We start from the raw sequence: 7114 nt of genomic DNA, 5'->3' as shown, positions 1-7114 counted from the left end.
TCTCACTTGTGAGAAAAACATTAAAGGAACTTACATATGTTAAAGAATTTGGTAGCCAAGACTAGTGAAGCTGATTGCTTCCTTGTATTTTTCTGAACATATGCTCAAAATTTGAACTATTTCAAACCATTGATAGTGTTGTTGTTCATAACTGAGGAAATATCTCATTTTCAGGACTGGACTCAGAATGGAAATGAATCCTTTCAAGTGCACCTCAGATGGCTGATATGGCTAGAACAATTTCGAGAGATTCTGACAAGCACCAAAAAAAGTGTGTTGCATGTCAGTGATTTTTCTTCAATTGTAGCAATTGGAATGCAACAGAAACGTTAATCTAAAACCATGGGGCTTCACTCTTTTTGATTTTGTTTTAGAGCCATAAGTAAATGCAAACTCTTAAGTAAATAAATTCAGGTCCACTTTGATATGATGCACAAAATCTGCTCCTTTTTTTCTTTCCTGGTAATATTTTGATCTATTGACTCTAGAAAAGATGGGAGAAGTTTAATATGCACAAGTACTCTCAAACATGTTACATACTAAGGATTGGTACTGACTCAAAAAGAGGAACCCAATATTCCGCTTTGTTTTGTAATTTTTTCTTTCTTTGTTATTTTCCTGTTGTGCCTTATAGTTTAAACAATTTGATGCTTAATATGATCAAGATTGTTATGAGCTTTCAGCTGAGTATGAAGGGAAGCATAAGACTGAGAAGTTGGAGGAACTTGGGAATATGCTAACTGGTCTTGATGCTGGGGATTCTATTGTCATTGCCAAATCATTTTCCCACATGCTTAATTTGGCTAACTTGGCAGAAGAAGTTCAAATTGCCTACTGAAGAAGGATTAAGCTATTAAAGAAGGGCGATTTTGCTGATGAGAAATCTGCCATCACTGAATCTGACATTGAAGAAACCTTCAAGAGGCTTGTGACTGAACTGAAAAAGTCCCCACAGGAACTGTTTGATGCTTTGAAGAAGCAAATTGTAGATTTGGTCCTAACTGCTCATCCCACTCAGTCCGTTCGTCGATCTCTGCTGCAAAAGTATGGAAGGTTTGTCACTAGACTCAGGAATAATTATAGTCCATTAACTATGAATTTATCATTCTAATTCACCAAAATCTGGAAATCATTGATCTCATTGGTAATCATTGTCCTCTTTTTCAAGATAAGGAACTATCTGACCCAGTTGTACGCGAAAGACATAACACCGGATGATAAGCAGGAACTTGATGAGGCTCTCCAAAGAGAGGTGCATTCTTGATTTTGTGTACTGTTATGCATTTGGGTTTCTTTTCTTATTTATTGTCAGCTGCCTATGATTTCTATTACCATTTCGCTTTGATATGTTTGTGAATTTTATGGTTTCGAATTTGTGGTTACATATATGTGGCTATGTTTATGGTAAAGCAATGGCTCTAAAGATGTTTACCTCATGCAAATTCAAGCTGCATTTCGCACAGATGAAATTCGACGGAGTTCTCCAACACCACAAGATGAGATGAGGGCAGGAATGAGCTACTTTCATGAGACAATATGGAAAGGTGTACCAAAGTTTTTGCGCCGTGTCGACACAGCTCTGAAGAACATTGGAATAAATGAGCGTGTCCCATACAATGCCCCTCTTATTCAATTCTCTTCTTGGATGGGAGGAGATCGTGATGGTACCTTACTTTTTTTTCCCAAAGATTAGCACACAAACTTATTTCTCGTTAAATCTTAAACTTAATTATCTTCAAAGTATTCATGTGGAATGGATTTAAAATATCTTCACCTCCTCCATGATGCTTTGCTATTTCTTTGTTTGTTTTTCTTTTGAGTTTTAATTCTCAGCTTCATATGTATAATGTCCATTACAGGGAACCCTAGGGTAACCCCTGAAGTTACAAGGGATGTGTGTTTGCTGGCTAGAATGATGGCTGCTAATTTATACTTCTCTCAGATAGAAGATCTCATGTTTGAGGTATCAAATATGCTGCTATTATAACAATGTATTTGGTATGTAATTTTGTGAAAGCATTAAAAGCATGATTCTTAAATTATTGATTCTATCTGCATTTTTAGTTGTCTATGTGGCGCTGCAATGATGAGCTTCGTGTTCGTGCTGATGAACTCCATGTGTCCTCAAGGAGAGATGCAAAACATTACATTGGTATATTCTACTTTTCTCTGAATTGCATAATGAACTATTGAAGTCTTCATTGGAATCTACAAAACTGAACTATCCATACCTATTGATTCATTTAGAGTTGAATACTTGGCAAGTAAAATTCAGTTGCTCTTGAATGTCTCATTGTAATAATTTCTTCATTCTTTTAGAATTTTGGAAGCAGATTCCTCTAAATGAGCCATATTGTGTTATTCTTGGTGATGTAAGGGACAAACTATACAATACCTACGAACGTGCTCGCCAGTTATTAGCCAATGGAACCTCTGACATCCCTGAAGAGACAACCTTCACAAATGTTGAGCAGGTATTGTCCTCAGAACAGCCCTATAAATTGCAATCACCTTATGGTTTGTAGTCACATACTGAGTTCCTTCTTAACAATGCCATGACTGGTGTGAAAACAGAGAAGGCTACTTTTGGTTTCTTCACTCGGAAGGGCAAAAGTATGTAGAATGTTTGCTTTCTGTGAGCAAGAAATTGGATGTAGAGGGTGAAGTTACTGGAGTCTTCTGCTTCTTACAGACAGCTAGCCCTGAGCTTCAACAAGCATTGCATATTCAGCGTTTATCCGAACAAACATCTTTGAAGAGACTCAAAGCTTTAACTTATATGAAAAGGCAAATTCGGAATCTTTTGTGTGGGAATGTGTTCTCTCGAAAATTGTTGGAGAATGCTGAGTTGGGAATTGAGCAAAAACAACTTTTGCACACTGGCACTCAATGGCTCAGTGCCAATGCCAGCGTACCAAAATTCTCGATGACTCGGATCTTGACTGTATCACTGATGGGTATGATTTATGAATATAATTATGATGATGTTATTTATGACAATATTAAATTCCTTTCATTCTTGTACTCTGAACAGCTACTTGAATTTGGAAATGGTTGAATTCACTTTGCATCAACTTTTTGTTGCCTGCCTTAGTCAGGTCATGAAAAAGAGCAAGGCAATGGGTATCCATATAATCAACGAAGTCATGGAGCACATCATGACAGAAACCTTATATGGTGATAGTCTTAGGCTGCAGCAAGTCTTGGTTGACTTCTTATTGATTTGCATCAATTTTATGCCAACCGGAGGTCAAGTTGTTGTTGCAGCCTCTTTAACAAAAGATCAATTAGGCAAATAAGTTCATTTGGCTAACTTGGAGATAAGGTAACTATTCCATGCATACTATATATTCCTTTGTTGTACCTCAACTTTATGGGAACAAGAAACTTGTGACATTCCCACATGTGATCATCTAACTACTACTTAAGTGGTTCACTGATTATTTTTGCTATCTTTGCAGCATAACACATGATGGTGTTGGTGTTCCAGAAACATTGCTGAACCAAATGTTCAGACGAGACAGACAAGAATCCGAGGAGGGTATTAGTCTGCTCATCAGCAGAAAGTTGCTAAAGCGGATGAATGGAGACGTGCAGTATCTGAGGGAAGCTGGCAAATCATCTTTCATCTTAATAGTTGAACTGGCTGCTTCCTAGAAATTGATTGCTTAAAGTTATAGGAAATAAAGAAATACTATCAGTTTTTGTGCATCAGAAAAGCAAGTGTGCAAGAAATCACTTTTCTTGTACAACATACCTTAAGAGTAAGAGTAACATAGTCTCAAGTCTTAACGCTTCTGTAACTCCTTGTACGGTATGGTGTATATATGTATGAATCTTCACGTTATTCAGCTATTCACATAAACTATTATATATTTATATTACTTACTCTTCCTGCAATTTTAGATTATTTAAGAAGCATTTTTAGTAATCAAACATTAAACAAGTCTCTGAAATTGCTATTATCCCGTCTTCACATGCTTAGCTGTAATATGATGAGGTGTGGTTTCTTTTTTTTTATGTGAAAGAAGCATATTGTTCAATTGGAATTACCTTAGACGAAAATCTACTCAAATTAAGATGTTTTCCCCCAGGGGAATATACACAGATGAATTTGGGTTAGTGGCCCAACATCACTAACCATTAGTTAGTTTATTTTGTGAATTCACCATTTCATATAGCCGGAAGAATATGTGTACGGCCAGTTTATGCCTCTATTGAGTAGCATATAATTAACATTGGCCCATACTTTAATTACCAACTCCCTTACTTTTAAATATAATTGGAGGAACAAAGCTATTAGGAATCAATCTTTAGGACACTGACAAAGAAATTCCACCTTCCGCTTTGGCTGTATAGCTTTTTATTTGCAGCAACTTTATAAAACTATATTATATATTAGGATATGATAATTAATCAATCTGTATAACTAGTTTTGATTAGTGTGAATAAATAAAAAATAGTTATTTGTATTGTAGTATCTATGACTTTAGCGGATTACATGGTGCCACGATGATAATTTCTAATAATCAAGGCAGGTTTTTTCTACTATTTTGACCATACTAGCTACATTTCTTTGTGCTGCTAAATATTGGGAGATAAGACACAGAGAACTAGTAAGTCAACACTAAATAATACACCACACACACACACACATTATGATTAACAAAAAGAACAAAGCATGCTGATAGCACCTTTTAAATTCCAATTATAAAAGAAATGAATATGTCCCATTATTTGCTTTTATGAGTTTTCCAAACATACATGATGAATTGTGAGGCAACAAAGAGAGATTGAATGAGAGAGACAAATACACAAAAACAACAAAGACCTTATTAAAGCATACATATACCAATCAAGTATATATCATTCCTACTATAACAATTGCTTCTTGGGAGCAAGCCTAGACTTGATTTTCTCAATCTCCTTGGTACCAACCTAGAATGCCTTGGTCAACACGTTATCCGGGATCGGTGGGGTGGCAGCAAACAAAGTCAGAGGAATAGACTGTATTCCAGGCAATTGGCTGTTGAAGGCTGAAATAACTGCAGCAGGTTCATTGGCATTGTTCTTCTGGAAATGAACCAACCCTTTTGGGAAGACAAAGATCTCACCCTTGTAGATGGTCTTTGATATGAGAACATTGGATGTTGTTATGAACCCAACATCAAGTTGACCTTCAAGAACAAACACAATCTCAGTGGCACGTGGGTGTGTGTGGGGTGGGTTGAGTCCACCTGGGGCATAGTAAATGCGTGACAGAGACACACCAAGTGTGTTCAATCCTGGGATCTTTTCAACGTTGGCTCCTGTTACAGTGGAACCGAAGGTTGTGTTTGCTGTCACACCTAGTTTTACTAATATGTTTGATGAGAAATCAGATGCATTCACTTTTGCAGTGTCTTTACACGTGAATCCATTCACCTTAACACCTGTTTTTTCATTCACACACTACCCATGTCAACCAGCCAATGATTTTTTAGATCTGGGCTATGCTTAATTTACTTAAAAAGATTAACTTTTTTATGTTGTGTTAACAAAAAAAACCTTAATTAGTAGTCATATGCAAGTGGGTGCACCATATTATGAAAAAGGAAGCAATATTAAAGTAGTTGGTAGGCCTAATAGTGAGTTAGTTAGAGTTAATTGAAAGAAAACCAAAGGATCAAATATAATGATTATTATGTTGTTGTTGTTGTTCCAGACACACATATCACAAGAGAATAGAAACATCAAAGGAGAAGAGATAGATAAAGAAATATAAGATATACTAGATGTAGTGTCTGCAAGATAGAGGTCTTGAAGAGCATCAGGATCTGATGCTGAGGTTGAGGCTAAAACCCGAGCAAAAGTCACCGCTAACACTGACCCTATGAACTTCATGGTTAACTATGAACCCAAGAATGAGGAAACAAAATTGGGTGGGATGAAAGGAAACAAAAAAGAGAAGAAAAAATGTGTATTGCTTTAAATGCTTTGGGCAAGTTGGAATAAGTTAATGAGGTTTTCAGTATTTATATAGATAGGCACAAAGGTGAGAAGAAGACTTAGAACAGAGACAAAAGGATGATCATGAGTTGAATTTCAATACTGAATGTGTTTGGAATCAAAGCATGCAATATGCCAATTCTTAAAGCATTCCAATCAATTAGCATTGCTTTCAATTCCCCTTCATTCTAAACAAACAAACTAAGGAAGTAACAAATATACTGCCATGGAAAATTTCATAACTTTTGAGAGCATAAGATATGAACAGACCTGAAAGCAAGCTGCATCAACTAATGCAAAGAGAGAGATTGAGAGCCAGGCATTGAGTCCCGAAGGGAACGGTCTTCCCCTTGAAGCAGCGAACCCGATGAGGAGGAACCCGGCAGGTATTAGCCAGAACGCCGACACAAAGAACGGGCCTGTCCTTGGAATCACCTCCTTCATAGCCACCATTGCAGTTCCCCGGAAGAAGAACGGTGATACCAGCACTGTCAATTCCCAAAGCCCTTCCGCAAGGCACTTCAATGATTCACCTTCTTCAATCCACACACAAGATAACTTTAGTTAAACATATTTCTTTTGTTGCTGACAGTTATTAGTTAGTAGTGTGGCCTGTTACTGACATTTACAGACTTACAGTTAGTTATTAGTTAGTTAGGGAAATTGTTACTAGTTCATTTTGGGTACAGACTGATACCTTGTTCCTTATTGTTCTCTGAAGATAACGATACAGTGCCGTTTTATCCCTGTTCTTCATTAGCAAAGGGTGCAACGCACTCGATGTCTTGGCCGGTGCCGACGCAATCTACGGCGGAAGAAGCAGGGGGATCTTGGAAGTCGAGCTGTTGTTGTTCGGTGCCGGTGAGAGTACAGAAGACGGTGAATGTAACCGAGCTGCGCAACGGTGCTTTCAAAGCTGAAACAGTAGCTGCACGATGGTGGAACAGAGCTGCGCGATATCGACGGTGGCTTCGAAGCTCGTTTCAGCGACGGCGGCGGTAGATGGACGGAGGTGAGAGAGTGAGATCGATGACAGAGATAGGAAGGAGGAGCTCGAGGGTGATGGGAGGGATGGATTCGCGTTTAGCCGTTGTGTGGAGCTAAGGTTGCTAGGTTAGGTAATTGG

At 37.7% G+C, this 7114-nt stretch overlaps 2 pseudogenes; one reads left to right on the top strand and one right to left on the bottom strand.

Annotated features, from left to right (window-relative positions):
* Nucleotides 1-655: 655 nt before the first annotated feature.
* LOC107488857 (phosphoenolpyruvate carboxylase 2-like) lies at nt 656-3657 on the top strand (annotated as a pseudogene).
* Nucleotides 3658-4708: 1051 nt separating this feature from the next.
* LOC107488522 (rhicadhesin receptor-like) lies at nt 4709-6524 on the bottom strand (annotated as a pseudogene).
* Between the last annotated feature and the right edge of the window lie 590 nt (nt 6525-7114).

This window comes from Arachis duranensis, chromosome 1 (assembly GCF_000817695.3).
Source record: "Arachis duranensis cultivar V14167 chromosome 1, aradu.V14167.gnm2.J7QH, whole genome shotgun sequence".
NCBI classification, from domain to species: domain Eukaryota; kingdom Viridiplantae; phylum Streptophyta; class Magnoliopsida; order Fabales; family Fabaceae; genus Arachis; species Arachis duranensis.
The sequence above is the reverse complement of the archived record's forward strand: the minus strand, read 5'-3'. Positions and strand labels throughout refer to the sequence as shown.